At 42.0% G+C, this 20,069-nt stretch overlaps 1 protein-coding gene and 1 non-coding gene across 2 annotated transcripts in view; both read right to left on the bottom strand.

Annotated features, from left to right (window-relative positions):
• The window catches only part of LOC126471341 (ras GTPase-activating protein raskol), a gene marked incomplete at its 5' end in the record, with an annotated part of 695,914 nt that overhangs the window by 170,290 nt on the left and 505,555 nt on the right, over positions 1-20,069 (bottom strand). The gene's annotated exons all lie outside the window — the stretch shown is intronic.
• On the bottom strand, positions 13,182-13,255 carry Trnat-ugu (transfer RNA threonine (anticodon UGU)). The gene has a single exon. It is a non-coding gene; the product is annotated as a tRNA-Thr (tRNA).

The following is a 20,069-nucleotide window of genomic DNA, read 5'->3' as shown; positions in this document are numbered from 1 at the left end:
TCTACCATTCAGTCCAATTGGCGCGTTAGATCGTCAAAATCCCGAGCTGGTTGGAAGGCCCCGCCCATAAGGGTCCAAACGGTATCAATTGGGGAGAGATCTGGCGACCTTGCTGGCCAAGATACGGTTTGGCAAGCAGGAAGACGAGCAGTAGAAACTCTCACCGTGCGCAGGCCGGCATTGTCTTGCTCAAATGTAAGCCTAGGATTGCTTCCCATGAAGGGCAACACAGCGGGGTGTAGAATATCATCGACGTACCGCAGTGCTGTAAGGGTGCCGCGGATGACAACCAAAGGGGTTCTGATATGAAATGAAATGGCACCAGAGACCATCACTCCTGGTTGTCGCGCCGTGTTGCTAGTGAGAGTCAGGTTTCAACTGGTTCAACTGGTTCAACTGGTTCTGAGCACTATGGGACTTAACTTCTAAAGTCATTAGTCCCCTAGAATTTAGAACTACGTAAACCTAACTAACCTAAGGACATCACACACATCCATGCCCGAGACAGGATTCGAACCTGCGACCGTAGCGGTCGCGCGGTTCCAGAGTCAGGTTTGGTATCTCACCACCGTAAAGGGTGTCTCCAGACACATCTTCGCTGGACATCGGGGCTCAGTTGGAAGCGGAGCTCATCTCATCGTGAAGACAACTATACTCCAGTTAATGAGATCACAGACCGAAGACGTGTCTGGAGACGCCCCAGACAGCGGCGGGATACCAACCCCACCGTCGCCATCCATATGTCTCGACAACCAGGAGTGACGGTCTGGAGTGCTATTTCATTTCATAGCACGACCCCTTTGGTTCTCAACCGCAGCACCTTTACAGCACACCGGTACGTCGATGATGTTCTACGCCCCGTTTCGTTGGCCTTTATGAGGAGCAATCATGGGCTTACATGAGTTTCTACTGGTTGTCTTCGTGCTTGCCAAACCCTAACACGACCAGCAGGAACGCCGGACCTCCCCCCAATTGATACCGTTTGGAGCATTATGAGGAGGGCCGTCCAACCAGTTAGGGATTTTGACGATCTAACGCACCAACTGGACAGAATCTGGCAGACCACCCCTCAGGAGAATATCCAAGACCTCCCTGTCAAACAGTGCCAATCCGAATAACTGCTTGCATAAGGCCCAGAGGTGGACCATAGCTTTGTGAAGCTCTTTCTCTTGAATAAATCATCCTTATGAAACAGTAATTGTTTGTCTGTCTGTACATCTACATCACATCTACCGATTTCCGTCCCATTCGGATAATTCCTCCGTGGTGTGTCGGCTTTTTTCCCTTAGATAGTATAACTTGCATCCTCCATGTTTCCATTCGATCCTGTCTCATCTAATGCTGACTGAAATGAACAACAGTAAATCTCTCGCTTCCATGGGCAACTCAAGTGTATCAGTATTAGCACAGTGGTCACTCGACGATCTAATAGCATCGTTCAGTTCATTTTTAGAGGAGAGATGAAGCTAGATACGATGTTAGTCATCTTCGACAGGAGATAGTTTTGGATTGGGATGGTGTGGGGAGCGAGCACATCGATAAATTCCACTATCCAAACAGTTGTAGTTCGAAGAGTGGATGGCAGTCCGCTGTTTCTAAAAGCCATTGTTTTATATCAGATGATTTTCGTGCTTGTTGCTTTATTGAGTGAAGAACATAATTTAAACCAATTTTCATTTTTTTCAATAATTCGTTAACAAGGGCATTTACTTTTTTCACTTGCAAGAAGTTATACTATGTAAAATTCTGGCGATGGGATTTCAAAAAAAGTCTGCGTTTTGCAATTTATCTACAGCTTTCGTGATTCCACCAAGGATGGAAGTGTTTCTTTATAATAATAAACTATTTTTTTCTTTGGAGTATTAACAGCCGCTGCGACTTCCATACAGTTTATTAAAACTTGGTATGTGTCTCTTTCTTGTAAGCCATGCCCTGCAACTTCGAGTTCCCTTCGATCTATTTCCTTGTATTTGTCCCAGTTTTCTTCTGCAGTTTTTCTATTAGCGCAGTATATATGGTTACTATCAACGTCAGCGGTAATTTAGAACTCTACTGAAAGATGATCGGATTCCATGGAGACTGTTCTAACTTGGCAACTAGGAAGTTCAGTAAAACAGAGGGTGCAAAGCCTTACATCTAACGCAGAACTTCTACTGAAAAGAAAATATACCATAGTAGGAGCCCCATCGTTGAATATCATTAGGTAGTTGTCTTCGATAACAATCGCCAAATCCCTACCGGTTTTGTCTGTTATGTCCTCTCCCCACGGTACATCACGGGAATTCAGCTCTCCAATGCTGGCTTCTTAGCCTTCTCGTTTTGAGAACAGATTTTATTTGCACGGCGACTAATTCGAGTTCGTTATTTCTTACATGGACGGGTATTTGTTACACAGCAAAGAATATTTTAAAAATATGTAACGCCACCGTCCCCACCGAGACGGTTCTTCCTGTATGCTTGTGACCGGTAGCGCCAGAAAGAGTTGTACGTTTAGAAATCTGGAGCGCCGTAGTGTGAGTAGTAACTGTCGGTACAGGCAAGCAATGCTGTCCCGCGGTGAGGGAAGGGTTAAGCTGGCATACGAATAATGTTCAGTGCATCCCCGATGTCCATGTTATCATAGAGCTCTTGAGCTCCTCGTCGTCTATGATACTTCGGGAAGAACCTACCCCTGGATGAGTGTTGTACCCCATAGTGAGCACAAATGGCAACACGTGAGAACCAAGATTCGACAGAATGAGGCACACTACATTTGACGCATCACATCTGGGACCAACATTGTTCGCTGATATGTCCGTATCGAGCCATTTAAAGCACTGCCCGACAACTGGCACATAAGGACTTACAGGACATTAAGTTCCATAAACAGACACAGCATTCAGGAAAGTTAGAGTGTCGAACGTAGAACGTTATCCTTTTGTCGGTTATTCATCCTTTTTCTCATTGTCACCTCCCTCTTGGCAGTCGCCTCCCGGAGATCCGAATGGGAGACTGTGGTGTCACCGCCAGACACCACACTTGCTAGGTGGTAGCTTTAAACCGGCCGCGGTCCATTAGTACATGTCGGACCCGCGTGTCGCCACTGTCAGTGATCGCAGACCGAGCGCCACCACAAGGCAGGTCTCGAGATACGGACTAGCACTCACCCCAGTTGTACGGAGGACTTTGTTAGCGACTACACGGACGAAGACTCGCTCATTTGCAGAGCAGCTAGTTAGAATAGCCTTCAGCTAAGTCCATGGCTACGACCTAGCAAGGCACCATTAGCATTACATTGCATTTATCTAGAGAGAGTCTCACTTGTATCATCAAGAACGCTGTATACAAATGATGGATTAAAGTTAAGTATTCCAGCAGCTACGTACTTTTCTTTATAGCATTCATTACGTATCCTGTTTCAGACCTCACGCCACCCTGCGTGAGTTAGCGCGTGCATCTTGGCCGCCTCTTTCTATTAGTGTACGTAGTGTTGGCAAGTCTGCCGACACTACAGAGACTATTGCGGAATCTTTTGCCAATGGAGAGATGATCATGACACTTTTTCCAATTACTGGCGACATGTCCTGAGCATACACGTTGTGTGTCTTTAATGCAGTGGTTTCCATTGTCTTCTGCATCCTCATGCAGTATTATATAAGAAGTCATGGTTGTAATATACTGACACAAATCCTGTACAGAAGGATGGCCGACATAGGGCAAGGTGAACTTTGGGCTCCGGGCGAATGTACGAGCACGCAAAGCAGTAGTTACCCTACGACATATTTTAGAAGATAGGATGAATGTAGGTAGGCCCACATTTAAGCATTCGTCGATTTAGACACAAAACCTTTGACAATTTTGATTGCAATACACACTTTCAAATTTTGAAGTTATCAGGGGAAAAACACACGGAGGGAACTGTTATCACGAATTTGCACAGAAATCAGACTGTAGTTATAAGGTTTGGTGGACATGAAAAGGAGGTACTAACTGAGAAGGGAGGAAGACATTGGTGTATTCTAAATTCTGAAGTTAAGGTTTGCTGATGTCATTTTAATTTTTTCAGAGACGAGAAAGAACATGGAAGACCAGTTGAACGGAAAGGATGGTGCCTTGAAAAGAGGTTAAAGACGAACATTTACAAAAGCTAACAACAGTAATGGAATGTAGTCGAATTAAATCCAATGAAGCTGAGGGAATCAGATTAAGAGATGAAACAACGGAACTAGCAAATACGTTTTTCTAAGTGGGGAAGAAAGTAACTGACGATGGCAGATGTATAGAGGAAATAAAATCCAGACTTGAAATATCGCCGGCCGTTGTGACCTAGCGGTTCTAGGCACCAAAGTCCGGAATTGCGCTGCTGCTACGGTCGCAGGTTCGAATTCTGCCTCGGGCATGGATGTGTGTGATGTTCTTAGGTTAGTTAGGTTTAAGTAGTCTAAGTCTCAGGGACTGATGACCTCAGAAGTTAAGTCCCATAGTGCTTAGAGCCATTTGAGCCATTTTTGAACTTGAAATATCAAGGAAAAGCTTTTCGGAAAAGAAACATATTTTAACCCATAATATAAATTTGTATGTTACTAAGTCTTTTTGACAGTGTTTGTCCGGACTGCCGCCTTGTACGGACGTAAAACGAAGACGATAACCAGATAAGAACAGAAGCTATTGAAATGTGATGCTACAAAAGAACGCTGAGGATTGCGTGGGTAGATCGAACAACTAAAGAGGAAGTAGTGAATGGAATCGGAGAGAAAAACAATTTGTGGCACAATGTGACTTAAAGAAGGAATCTATTGATATAAAACATTCTGTTCCCTCTTTCAGTGCAATCATTTGTGTCGCTAGGCTGCTCTCACTCATTGCAGTGAAGACAACGGGTGCCTCTACCACATTTTTCACAAATTCGACAACCTCTGTAACACGCAATATTGTATCAGTCTGTACATGTGCTGAGATGCAAACAAGGTACGTCCCAGTATCTTGTCAGTCACTTCGTCGTCAACCTATTGAGGCTACCATACACCTTCCTCGAAATCGGTTTTACGAATGGAGTATTCGGCACGATGGAGCATCATGAGGCAGCACGAATTCTAGTGGCTGATGGATGGGGTTGTGCTTCTTACGCATGAGTTATTCCTGATAATCACTGATCCGACTGCGCTATCCGCATGCAAATCGGGCGTGAGTCAGTGCTGCCGTCACGACAGCGCTCTCAGACTGTGTGAAATCTCCAGCCGACGTCTTTCCGGTCGGACAGCGGAGAACAATAGCACTCGGCAAGTTTCACAAGTCCTCGCGTCGTATGGCGTTCAAATCAACCGTACAGAATATGAGAATGCGATTAAAACATATGCGTCAGAGATAACGTTCTACAATTTCCGACACAGTCGAGGCACTTTCTTGTCATTACATTCACTCCACTGTGCAAGGACAGCTAATTTTTCCGCCCAAAGCGAATGTATACCTGTCTTGTTTTTTCAGACCATACGAAGAAAGAGCTGGAAGTGGTAACCCAACACAGTTTTTCACACATTCGCCCGGGACATACGTAGTTCTAGTAAGGACTGAACTCATAACGGCGTCGAATGTTACAGAAAATATAAAACGAAAGAAATAACAATGGATGTATGTGGTACTGAACATTTTTAGAAGACAAAATTTCTACTTCATCCGCCCTACGCTCGAAGAGTAGAGTTGGATCATTATCCTAATACACAGTCATCAGTTTTGTCGCCCCCATTGTTTGGATTGGATTACATTACATCGCTCTAGTACTTACAAAGCATACGAGAACTTAATTCCTAATATGCAGTCTTCAAGAACCTAAGTTGGTACCTCTCTTGTTACAGATACTACCTATGTGCGCAAGAAACCCATTTCCAACAATTTTAGTCTTCATTTCCGTGATACGGTTTCAGTAGAAACTAAGGATCCACCAGTGGCCAATCAATAAAAATTACGGACTGAAATCGCAGATTTCGATTACGACTTGCATTCTGAGCGACAGTACTCGAGTTTGTATAATCAGGTTCTACAAGATTTCGCCGATAGTTTGAAAATGCCGCAAATAAGTGTATGCCGAACGTAATGCAGTACTGACGTCGCCTAGTAAGCGTTCAAAGACTGAAGTAGAACTTGCAGCTAGCTAACGAGTAATCTCACGACTGCATTTATGTTTATTCTTGGAGACGTGGTTCGTCTACGAACGCAACTAAATGAAGGGCTGTTTGTATTGTCATAAGCAACTAAGGAACGACGGATAGAAATGACAGTGTAAATGTATACTGAGTATTTAATTATTCAGTGTATAACGGAGAATAGTTCCAATGATGATGATGGTGGTGACGACAATGACGATTACGGTATGATCTGATCAGGCAGAAACACTGTCCTTAACACCGATCTTAAAAGAGTTCAGTATTCGTGTTTGATAACCTGTTTCGGTTAATCAGCCATTCTCTTACCACTTGAATATCCACGGTGAGGAGCAGCATCGGCGAAGTAACATCTTCTGGTAGGTATCAGTCGCCTCCAGTCAGTCTCTATTAGACTACTGCCGCCTTACCGCGGATACCAAGCTATTCTGAGGATGGTAGCATAACCCCAACCGGTTACCAAACGCAAATAATTAATGGCTGCATTACTTGGACGCTATGGGCTATACTAAAATATTACTGTTTTGACGTGAGCGCCGAAATAAGGTTTAGGTTCCGATAATAAGGTATTAGTCTCGCATTATGTATGGACGACCAAGGTTACAAATGGAGATTACAACCCGTAGGAGGCAAAATCTTTATAGTTCTTCTCCGACAATGTTTGCAACGAAACAGGAATGAAAAGCAATGTCCGGTACAACACGAACGTCTCTGGGGCGCAAACGTATGGTACTACATCACAAAAAATTCCATTGTGACACCTCCCTTCAACCTAGGCGTGTTTAAAGGAAATACCTATTCACACTTTGCTACGAACATTCTATATGTTCCTCTAGAAAAGATACCTCCGGATAAGCGACAGTGTGTATAGTTCCAACACCACGGCTTCTCAACTCAGTCTTCCCGTGTTGTGTTGCCTCGCCGTAGGACAGGACGGAATGCTGCAGTACAGTGGTCGGCCAGTTCCCCTTTCACTCCTCTTTATTTCTTTCTATGGGGAACACTGAAAGATGCAATCTATCATGAAACCCCCAACTGCGCCAGTCGATATGCGCCGTCGAATAAATAATAAAAATTTAAGGAAAATGTTCAACTGTGTGTGAATTCCGAAGTGACAAAACTGCTAAGGTCATCGGTCCCTAGACTTACACACTATTTAAACTAACTTATGCTAAGAACAACACACACTCCCTTGCCCGAGGGAGACTCGAACTTCCGGTGGCAGGGGCCGCGCAATCCACGACATGGCGCGTCAAACCGCACGGCCACACCGCGCGGCGCCGTCGAATCGCCATAGCATGCAACGGCATATCATTCAATGTACTTTCATCTGTTCATCTGTCTCTCGAAAGGCGAACGCAAATATGCCTTGTGGTCGATGGTAAACAATTTAAGTACATTCTTAAGTGCAACACTATGTTTCTTTAAAAAAAGTACTTATTTTGTAGGTGACATTAAACTGTTTAGTTTATATTACGTGTATTCCGTCTAATTACAATTTCGAGTATTATATATAGATACATTTGTCCGACAGCAGGTTGTTTACTTTATGCAGCATTCAGGTGTCTACGGGCAAAGACAGGTCATGTTTTTTTTTCTTTTTTTCCATTGTAATAAAGTTAATACAGTAGTTTCCTTTTTCCCTTAAAGAAGGCTGTTTATCTGAAGTATGAATGACAGACGTTTCTGTTTTAGCTTGAAAAGTAAGCAGCAACAGTTACGGTTTAAATTGAAAACTGCCTGAAGAAACTATAGTTCCTTCATTCCACAAAAACCTGGAAACGTACACACATCTGAAATAGTTTTCCTAAGCCCCATCTGATAAGCAAGAAGCTGACATATGCCTTAGTTCCACATACAGATACCACAGCTGACCTGGTTTCTATGTCGTATAGGGAATGTGGTTTTATCTTAGCGTAGATCTGTCTTGCTGCATACAATTACTTCGCCGGCCGCGGTGGTCTCGCGGTTCTAGGTGCTCAGTCCGGAACCGCGCGACTGCTACGGTCGCTGGTTCGAATCCTGCCTCGGGCATGGATTTGTGTAATGTCCTTAGGTTAGTTAGGTTTAAGTGGTTCTAAGTTCTAGGGGACTGATGACCACAGATGTTAAGTCCCATAGTGCTCAGAGCCATTTTGAACAATTACTTCGTCTGGCGTAAGAGCTCTCCTAGGCGTTGTTTACATCGCAATAGCCGACTCTCGTCGCATTGCTTTACAGTTTTATTATACTTCTCAGAAAATTTTCAGCATCAATATTAACAAGCTCTGTACCACTGTAATTATCTCTCCAACAGCTACTGAATGCAATTATGAAAAATATACGGTTCCATTAAAAAAACCATACTTGCTTCACTATCTCGTTCTACACAAGAGTTAAGACTCTCTATTACGTAGTAAAGTACGTGCCCCTTAGCATACTACCATTTGTCGAAAATCTCATTTCCACGCCTGGAACCGTTCACGAAATAAAATGGGTGTTGCGTCTTACGTGACTCACCCTATATACACATTAGTTACAATTAAGACACTTTGGCGACGGGAAGATATTAAAGTGCCAAGCTCCAGCACTGATAATGGGCGCTCATCAGCAGGAGCAGCAAGTAACACCTACATGTAGGCTAGCACACTAAGGGACCACTTCCGACCTGCTACTGTTGCTGCATACCGTACAAAATCTATATCTACATCATTACTCTGCAATTCACAATCAAACGTAGAGGGTTCATCAAACCACCTTCAAGCTATTTATTTACCGTTCCACTCTCGAATAGCGCACGGGGAAAACGAACACTTAAATCTTTCTGTACGAGCTTTGATTTCTCTTATTTTACCATGATGGCCATTTCTTCCTATGTAGTTGGACGTCAACAAAATATTGTAGCACTCGGAAGAAAAACTTGGTGGTCGAAATTTCACGAAAAGATCCTGTCGCGACGGAAAGCACCTTTGTTATAATGACTGCCATCCCAATTCGCGTATCATATCCGTGGTACTCTCTCTCCTGTTTCGCGATAATACAAAACGAGCTGCCTTTCGCCAGTCAAATACGCCAGAGAGTATTCGTATCGCCCTTCTTTACATGATCTCCGCAAGTCCGACATGATACGGCACTCATATGCCTGAGCAGGATACACATGTGTGTGTTCTGCTGTGTGCGATCTCTTTTTGAAGTTTCCCAATATCCTGGTAATTAATCGTAGTTTGCCATTTCCTTTACCTACAACTGAGCCTATGTGGGTGGTTCAACTCCATAGTTCTGTAAATTGTTACATTGTGACTCTGGCTGTGATGTAATCAAAGGATAACTTCCTCTTACCTACAGTGAAGCGCTCAACTTTGTTTTCACCTACATTAAGAGCTAGCCGTCTGTCTTTGTACCATCCTGACTGATTGTTGAGATGTAACTGGCTGCTACTGCAACTTGCCCCGATAGATCACTTCATCGTATGCGAAAAGCCTAAGATTGTAATCAACGCTATCCGCTAAGTAATTAACACATAGTATGAACGACTAGAGTCCTGTTAAACTCCCATGAGGCGCACCGGATAACAATTCAGTGTCTCTAAATGACTCTCCATGCAGTACAAAGTTCTAACAGTAAATTTTCGAGCCATTCGCTAACTTCATTACGTATCTGATGAGAACGTGTTTTCTCTAGAAGGCGTCGTTATGGTAGCTCAGTAAAATATTTTCGTAAGTCAAGAAACAATAAATCAACCTGGTTTCCTCTATCCATGGCATTGCAGAGTTTTCCATTATAGATGTTTCCGAGATCCATATTTAGTTCAATGGAAAAGGTCAGTTATGCTTCAGGCAGGCCATTATGTTTTAAATCAGAATATATTCCAGGATATTATAAACAGATGTAAGCAATATTGGAAATAAATACTTACGGGATGAAATTCGTGGTTCAAATTTACATGTTTAAGAAATAAAGCGTACAGTTTTTAACAACTTTTTATGAATATCGAAATGATGTTATAAAATACTTTCTTAATTTATTTTTCTTTCAGCCGCATATCTTTCAGCAAAATATGTACTTTTGTCAGTGTGCTATTAATTTAACTTCTTGTTGAAAGGGTAAAAACCATAACATAGGGACAATATTTGTAGATCATGTTTGAACATGCAGATGAAGACTGAGAGATACAGTTGGTGTTATACTATGGAACATCAACACTTTTTATGAGAGTCTTATCAAAATTACGACTAGAAAATTACTTTGAGAAATAAAAGAATGAAACATTCAAAGTTACATGAAATTAGCTACTGTGTAATATCGACAATGCCACAAGGTACACACTTTTACAGTCTTGCGTAGAGAGAGAAAAAGTAGTGTCTTGTATGGAATTACAATACTAACTTTTTTGTATACTAGGAAATCAAAAGATTAAGACCCGAAAATTATTACTACGGTATTTTCCGGCCGGGGTGGCCGAGCGATTCTAGGCGCTATGTTCTGGAACCGCGAGACCGCTACGGTCGCAGGTTCGAATCCTGTCTCGGGCATGGATGTGTGTGATGTCCTTAGGTTAGTTAGGTTTAAGTAGTTCTAAGTTCTAGGGGACTGATGGCCTCAGGAGTTAAGTCCCATAGTGCTCAGAGCCATTTGAAGCATTTTATTTGAACTACGGTATTATCCACGGATTGCTGGAAGTAGATTAAAGCTTCCTTCCAATTTAGATGACAGTTTGGCGTACAACATCAAAATAATGCATTTGAGTGTGTACGGCCGCCAGAACATGTCCAGGTAGGGCAGTGGCAATGCCGTGCACAGCTTCCGCTTTAGCAACCCTATACGTGTTTACCGTGTGGCCCACATAATAGCACTTATGACGATGACTAACGCTGCGCTGACTCAGCAAACGGCAACAAACAGAACAACATACAGCCAATAGGATAACTTCTACGGTGAACTGTGACATCGCAAGGAAAATCTTGCTATTTACCAGGGAAAACACGGCGAACACGTGCTATTCTTAAATACTACTGGTCTAAGGCGAACTTACGTTGGATATCATGTATAGATACCATGTATCATTTCAATTATCCGCCATAATTATTACTATTGCCATTGTTCCAAAATATCTTGTGAAACTCCTCCCGCCGGAGGTTCGAGTCCTCCCTCGGACATGGGTGCGTATTGTCACTAGCGTAAGTTAGTTTAAGTAATGTATAAGTCTAGGGACTGACGACCTCAGTAGTTTGGTCCCTTAGGAAGTGACACGCATTTGAACATTTTCTTGTGAAACTCTATAACACGCAAAACACAGAATACGAAGAACGATTCGACACCCGAAGTCATTCCTTTTGCGAGCCTTAGGTTTTTTCCCTAAATTTAAAATTAGTTGGTTTCTACGGAAAGAAAATTTCTGGTCACTCGTAAGACATGAAACAGGTACTGTTTTACAAAAATCATCAGCGACTACAAGTAATTCGACACTCATTGCAGTCACGCATCCAAAAAAAGAACAAAAAACAAACACATTATTGACGTTCTGCACACTTTTTAGTTATTAACAGATCGTCATTTCTGAGTTCATCATCAGGTGACAGCGGACTGTCGCAATGGCAAATAAAGTTAGTTAGAGCAAGCAATCTCAATGGGAAAATATATGCGAGTACATGCCAACATTAAAATTACGTGTGCTGGCTACAGTTTTTTATAGCGCTCTCTAACTCTGCAGAAAATATTTCACAATTTTAGCGTTCATGAAAGGTCTAAAATGTTGTACAATACACGAACAGTAGCCATCATTTCCTGTACGAAACTGCGCTGATTTTGTGAGAATTTTCAAGGTTTAAGTTACGGTGGTGTGTGGAGAGTAAGACTCCGAGTATTCTTGGTACTGGCAGTAACTGTAACTCATCGTGAACATCTTTGTTCAATGTGAGATGGGATTATTTATAGGAGAAGTTAAGCAACTTTTACGACGATAAATAGTTTCCGTTAACTAACTTGCATGTTTATCGTAGAAATGACATATTGTAATGCGTGAAGTTGTTGAATGATTTATTTTTAATTGTACGACCGGCTCCGGTCAGACACGATTTTCCAATGCCAGTTGTACAACGTTATAGATAAAGGACAAGTTTCAAGCAAAAACTATATTTGAAAATTGTGGTCAGATATATATAACACGCAATTAAGTAAGATATGCACAATACATACAGCTTTTGTTAATAACAGGTGTCACATACCTCTCATAAAACAGTTGTTAAAATATAACATTTGTAAATAATATTTTTTTCTGAAAAGGTACATGCATGGAGTTTCCATTACACAACTATCCAAAGAATATATAAATGACAAGGCAAAAAATTGCTGTTAGGACCAGTATAATCTTTGTCATACAATATCACGAATATTGTCAATACATTTTTATTTTTGCTGTTCAAGTTGCTCGTTTAAAATTAAATTCGTTGTTCAGTATAATGCGAAGAATTTTGAATTCTTTCCACGAGATCCATATATCTACCTCTATCTGTTTTGTGTAGAATAGTAGCACTGTTTTCCATTTTGTCTGTTACTTGTTTTTCGTCCTTGTAACACATTTAAGGGATGAAAAGCATGCATTAGACAAGATGGAAATCAGTGTTACTATTCTACACAAAACAGAGAAAGGTAGATGTACGGTGCTCGCGGAAGAGATTGAAATTTTTTTCACATTATGCAAAAGATCCAGATTTCGTATTAAATGAACAACCGACAAAAAAGTATTTGAAATTTTCGTGACACTGTATTACAAAGCGAATACTGGTCATAATAGCAATTCATTGCCAATTCATTTTATATTCTTGGGATAGTTCTGTTTGACACTCCATCACAACAAAATATTACTGACAAATGTTATAATCTGGCAACTGTTTTACGACATGCATGTGACACGCGTTAATAACAAAAACTGGAAGTATTGTGTATTATCTTACTACACGGTGTATTGTGTACATCGTAGTACAATTTTCAAACGATGACTAACTGAAAACCTCAGCTGCCGACAGGGGTTGTTGATATACCTCGATGTGGACAGCTGAAAATGTGTACCCCGACCGGGACTCGAACCCGGGACCTCCTGCTTACATGGCAGACGCTCTATCCATCTGAGCCACCGAGGACACAGATGAATAGCGCGACTGCAGGGACTTACCCATTGCACGCCTCCCGTGAAACTCACATTCCCAACGGTCCACAATTCTACATATGTATTGTACCTTATAGACATTTGCCCTCACTGGAGGCGTGCAAGGGATAAGTCCCTGCAGTCGCGCTGGATAGAGCGTCTGCCATGTAAGCAGGAGATCCCGGGTTCGAGTCCCGGTCGGGGCACACATTTTCAGCTGTCCACATCGGGGTATATCAACAACACCTGTCGGCAGCTGAGGTTCACAGTTAGTCATCATTTATTCCAGGGAAAAGCTGCACGGTCATCAACAGTAACTGTTCTTTCGAGAACAAAGTTACTGTCCTTGTATATACAATTTTCAAATATCCCTTTTGCTTCAACCTTGTCCTGTCTCCAAAATGTTGTACAACAGGTGCTGGGAAAACGCCTCTGACCGAAATCAGTCGTATAATTAAAAAAAGAAATACATATTGAACAGCTTCATGTGTTAAAAATATCATTTCTAAGATTTATCAAAGCTGTTGAACACATCCAACAAAAACTATTCCAAGGTTATATACACTAGTCAGTATAATTATAATAGCATCGAGGATCAACATTGCTATGTCTTCTAGAGCCTACATTCTTTAACAGTTACACCTCAAAGACACGTGTTAGCCTTCACCATCGGAAGCTTGGTTAGTTTGTCAGTTGCTTCTACATGATTAGAACACAAACAAGAATTAATGTCTGTGTCAATCCTCAGCTCGCCAGATTGAACTTTCCTCTTCCGAATTCACTTCCATATTCTCTGTATAGCTCTTTTCCAGAGAGGGGGCGTATGTGTGATACTAGGCGCAGCTGGCGGCACGCGGCGAGCTTACAAGCACACGTGACGGGTATGGCTGCTTCGCTTCAGTGCCACTTCCAACGAGTGCATCGCCCCTACTGCTTGCTGTTCATTAAGCGAAGCTGACGTTTACAGAACGGCTTGCTCAGGCATAAAAAAACACGTTGCAACCATTAATTGTCCGTTGAAAGCCTATAAGCATCTTTCTTTTATTCGTACGGTAACTGTGCTCGTATGCTATTCATGTACACAAACAACAACGATATACTTTTTCCGCAATTTCATTCACTAATAGGGACCATTGTGAGATAATGACACGCCTATGTAACATAGTTATTACTGCGTGCAAGTGAAAAGGCTTTCCAGTCATCTGTAAGTGTTTCAACGCTGGTGATGGATTCTTTTTTCCAACCTTCACCCGTATTTGGCCGGGCAGAAACAGACACATGGTGGAATACAGTTCCTTTGTTACCAGACTGTGCGCCAAATGTCTACGTTAAATCGTAAGCTTTTTTTTGCTCCGTCTCATGACAGAGACTTAGTATTTGGGAGTTGCGTGGTGCTGCATGCTACGTGCCGGCACGGGGTTCACTCTCTGTCACTAGACGGCACTCTACTTGCTCCCATCACTATCATACGCACTCAATAGTTACAACAAAATGAAATGATCTTACGGCATTACTGACCGGCGTTATTCGGCCATCTGGCGGAAGTCTTTCTATCGGACTTCACTGCGGCCAGCTGCTCGTTTTTGTGATGACGATGAGATGAAATGATCAAGACAACACAAACGCCCAATCCTCGAGCAACGAAAGTCTCTGCCTCGGGCGGGCATCGACCCGGGACCCCGTTATCCAAACGTTAGCGACGCTAACAACGAGCACCGGACAAGGGCAACATTTAAGACGCGTTAATCACAATTGCGGATGAGGAAGGTGGCATTCCACGAGATCTGAAAACTATTGTAGTTTGGAGACGGAATCCATACCTTCCCGTCTCCCAGCCAATAGTGCCATGATAATTCATTTACTTTTATCAAGATACTTGATATAGAACTATGGTGGACAGTATGGTCATTAGGAACTGAACAGCATGATGTCTCTCTCCTCGGTAGCCACAAATGATGTTCTTTTTCTCCAGTACAGAAAATCGAGTCAGCCTCCATTCAATGAAGCACCATTACAACACAGTAGGTTCTTCATCTCAGCTACGGAAACGTGATGCGCGAAATTTTGGTGCTATAGAAATTGACAATTTTGTGATGCACTGTTTAGTTAATGTTTCGCCAGTAGCGTCAAAAGTTACTCAATGTGTAATTATAATTATATTCATCATCATAATCAGAGGTCAGGTTGGAATTCACTGACACAGGGTAACACAATCGAGTCTGACTAAGAATGTGAAAATTTAACTAGACGTTTAGAACATTTAGAAAGACTCTAAATACTTAATTTAGGTTCATAAGACTGCGGATAGGAAATTCGGCTAACATATTATAGAATTTTTCAAGATCTTATTTCTTTCCTTAGTTAATACTTGTTCTAACAAATAAACCTACCCAATGGATACACTTCGAGTTTGATCTGCCGTGAATATGTTGTAGTGTAGAGCAAAATAAGAGACACATTTTTTGTATGTGCCCATTCGGCTGTTAAAGGTGTGAAACACCCCCATAACAAAAATTGAGTTTAATATTTTTGAATGAATACCATCGAAACGGTAGCAGACACAAAAAATCTTCAAATAAAAACTGTATGGTTTTTAACGTACGCTATAACGGTACACCCATATTTGTCGAAAACGTCATTGTTTTTCTAAATCCCCTCCCACTCCCGTACTATTTTGTTTTTCATTTCGACATTTGACTAAAACAAGACGTACAGCACCGTTAATACAAAATTCACTTGCATATGAAGAATTGGAATACCAAAGAAGAATTTGGCAGAAATAAGCTAGAGATATCTCTATAACGCTGTATGTGACCCCAGTATGCGTCCGCTTCAGTGTCAGCTATAATATTGGATCTTTCATAAGTCTTCCCCAGATAAATGCGCTTTGAATGTATATTACACACACACACACACAAACACACACACACACACACACACACACACACACACATATATATATATATATATATATATATATATATATATATATATATATATATGTGTGTGTGTGTGTGTGTGTGTGTGTGTGTGTGTGTGTGTTTCATGAAATCAAAAGAAATATATATATTTCTTTTAATTTCACGAAATATCTTGTGTTGTATTTGTGCTTTCTTTTTACATTTGGTGTATTTTTTTATTTTCAAGTTGCAACATTTCAGATTTAATTATGTTATATTTGAAAATGTTTGTATATTTTTGTAAATCTGTATTATAATGAGAAAGGCGCAGAACTGTTCGAGTCAAAAACTGCTGAATGTACTTTGATATGGAGAATTTCTGACTTTCTTCTAACAAACGTGTCTTTGGAATACCACTTCATCATATATAACTGAATTTGGTATTAACGATGCTATACCTTTTGAAAACGTCGAAACGAAAAACAAAATAATGGGGGAGAGAACATTCCGAAAAAAATGACTTTTTCGACAAGTCTGGATGCACCATTGTAACCAACTTTTAAATAAAACTTTTTTTTCTTATTCATGTGCGTTACCGATTCAACAGTATTCATCCAGGAATATCAAACTCAGTTTTTTCTAGGGGGTGTTTCACATCTTTGACGGCCGTATGGGCACGTATAAAAACATATGAAAGACGATCAAAATCGGAGTGTGTCCCTTAGGCAGGCTCACTTGTAAGCTGACAAAGAGTTCTCTGAAGGCACACACAGAGACAAGTCGCCCACTACAAAAGTGTTTAGGATATAATCCGCCCAAGACAAACGATGGTAGATTTCTGATGTGAAACTGTATCTGTTTTTCTCAGCCCTGCCAGCCACACCCGATACTAACGCTTTTCTTACCAGTATTCGCATCACTCTGACTGTAGCTATAATATATTGTCCTAAGCATAGTACATCCGCAAAATTCTTCCTTCTTCCCTACTTTTGATAAGACTGTAACAGAACTTTCTCGAGGGATATAAGATATATTGCACAGTGGCAAATTACTTGAGACCACGTTAACGATATGACATTGGCAGTGTACGCTCTACGAACTCGTACAATGAGTCACAGAGTGGGCTACCTAACAACACACAGCACCCGTGTGAATCATCCGCTATCAGCGAAAGTCTCAGCGCTGGAACTGGGAAATGTGTCTCTCCCACCTTCTTCCTGTTTGGTGCACGCGTCCGAACATTCAGACGTACTAGACGCAGTCCAATTCCCCGGTGACTCAGCCTTATTCACAGACAGCTGCCAACGCAGCACAGAAATAGACTTTCTTCAGCTTCAAACTACTCAACAGAATTTTATGAAGAAGGAACGAAACGAAAATTAATTTCAGCTAATGCACAACTGTTTATTTTACTTGTTACATCCTCCTCCGACGGTGTAACTTACTCTAAATGGACTCTAATTACCACCGAGTGACTCACTGACGTACTTTGTAAGTTTTACCTAAAGTGATTTATCACTAATAAAAGTGTAACGAAATGAAAAAAACACAAGGAATGGCGAATTCAGAACTCACTTCTCTCATTCCGTATCAGCACAGATATCAAATAAAGTAACACAAATTAGACATTACAAAACAAGCGTTTTATTAACTACGAGTTTTAGCTGTTCCATCCAGAGAACCAGCAGAAGGATCATTATACAGAAATTACATATTGTTCAAAACAGAGCTGTAAGTTGATTTTACATGCTCTTCTTTGAGAAGAACATTGAACGTACATTAGAAAATAAACTCGCCACTACTGATAGTAGTTATCAAAAAGTAAGAGAAATTATACAAAAACGATTTACATAATTAATTTCTGCAGTTTGTCAAAACTGTGGAAACACAATCAACAAAAAGCGTTTCAAAACAAAAGCATCCAAATCAATTACAAACAGATTAAAAACAAGATTTCTTCCATATTTCCAGAACGACAGCAAAAAAGGAATATCCTTGAGCCGGCAAGAACTCTCCGATATTATCATTAAAAAGCAACAGTTTGAATTACTAAAGAGAAACAAAGAATCTTTCCCACAAACCAGAAATCATAATCAAATCGACAATCGTAATGGAGCTGTAGAACATATTTCGGGAAAGAATACCCAAAAAACAGTTAGTACATATGGTGTGATTCTATGACCTACTGAAGAATCGTTACTACACTGCACAATAGAATTAAAGCATCACTTTGTCGAAACCCCACAATTGTCTCCCATTGCGACGCATTAGGTTGAAATTCAGCTCAAGGATACCTACACGACTCCTCTGTAATGGTACAAACGCGTGGTGCCCTGCCACGTTACCCTCGGGCTCGACGACGCTTTAAACATAGTGTCGACATATGCGAAAAAAAGGCCAGAGCTCATAACTTGATGTAACGTGTAAAGGGGTTTAGTGATGTCACATTGGCACCAAATCTCACCACGATTCTGCCGAACGCCAACGTGGACCTGCCACACGATAGGAAGGTCGTCACAGCCCCTCTTACCGGACACCCAGCGTCGAAATCACGCAGTTTTCTTACGAGTGGCCGAGGAAAACATTTCAGAGACACCGCCGCCGAAAATCGACACGGAGAGGCCTCACGGTATGGCATAAATGGCTCAATGAAACCACTTCTCTCGAGCCGTCGATCCCCCCACAGCCAGCATCTCGTGGTCGTGCGGTAGCGTTCTCGCTTCCCACGCACGGGTTCCCGGGTTCGATTCCCGGCGGGGTCAGGGATTTTCTCTGCCTCGTGATGGCTGGGTGTTGTGTGCTGTCCTTAGGTTAGTTAGGTTTACGTAGTTCTAAGTTCTAGGGGACTGATGACCATAGATGTTAAGTCCCATAGTGCTCAGAGCCATTTGCACCATTTGATCCCCACACATTTCGCGGTTGAAAACGACAGTTTTCAGTGTTATGAGCAACACTACGACGTTCTCCACAATATTTGGTATTGCTTACATGTCCCTACGCTTCATCCCTGCTCTAAGAATATCGTGGAGTAGCAACTCCACTGACAGTAATTTCTCGCCTTTGGAGTGCAGCGCAAGCGCAGTTTTTGCGATGGTGTGCAGGTGGAACCACTACGGACCGTTGAAAACCATTCGACGAATTTCAAAGGTGATCCGAAGCAGTAAAGGGTCCTTATGCTTTTTCAGTGCTCCTGCATCACGCTCTCATGTGGCGTGATACCGGAGGGGTGCGACATTGTAAAACTCCCCAGTTCTGCGACGCCCTCAGTGACACCCACATGTCTGCGTTCAGCACGTGAAAAATATGACTGTCAGAAACGTCGACACCAGTTCTGCTTCGTGGCTGCTCTTGCGTGTGAGGGTTAGGTAACATCTTCGAAAACTGTTAGGTGGGGTTTGCCTATCTGCAGGCGGTAGAGCAGCCGCAACGCTGCATTGGTGTCGAAGTTTCTGACTGGTGCATTTTTCACGTGTTTAACAATGGAGCGTGGGTGGCACCGAGGGTATTGCCGAACTGGGAGGTCTTGGAGGGATCTTTTGCCGTCTTATTCAAGCACATGTTAATGTTGAAACCCCCCGCCCCCTTCACCGCGCGAGACAGGAGGGATGAAAAAGGCAGAAGTTCTCCTTGCTGCTTCTGATCACGATAAAATTTCTTCGAATGGTTTTGAACGGCACATAGTGATTCCACCCTGTATACCAGAGACATGCGGTGACACTACACTCCCAGGAAGTCAGATTAGGTTGAATGAGGTTACAGCTCTACAGTGTCCTTAGGGTAGCGTTGAAACGCCCAGAGGTTGGCAGCAGTGTCAAGAACGTCGTACTGTTGCTCATCGCACTGCTTGCTTTCGTTTTCGACGGCGAAACGTGTGGGGATGGATGCCCCAAGGGAAGAGGTGCTTTCACT

The sequence above is a fragment of the Schistocerca serialis genome, chromosome 3 (genome assembly GCF_023864345.2).
Source record: "Schistocerca serialis cubense isolate TAMUIC-IGC-003099 chromosome 3, iqSchSeri2.2, whole genome shotgun sequence".
NCBI lineage: Eukaryota > Metazoa > Arthropoda > Insecta > Orthoptera > Acrididae > Schistocerca > Schistocerca serialis.
Note: the sequence above shows the minus strand (reverse complement) of the source record. Positions and strands in the feature narration are given on the sequence as shown.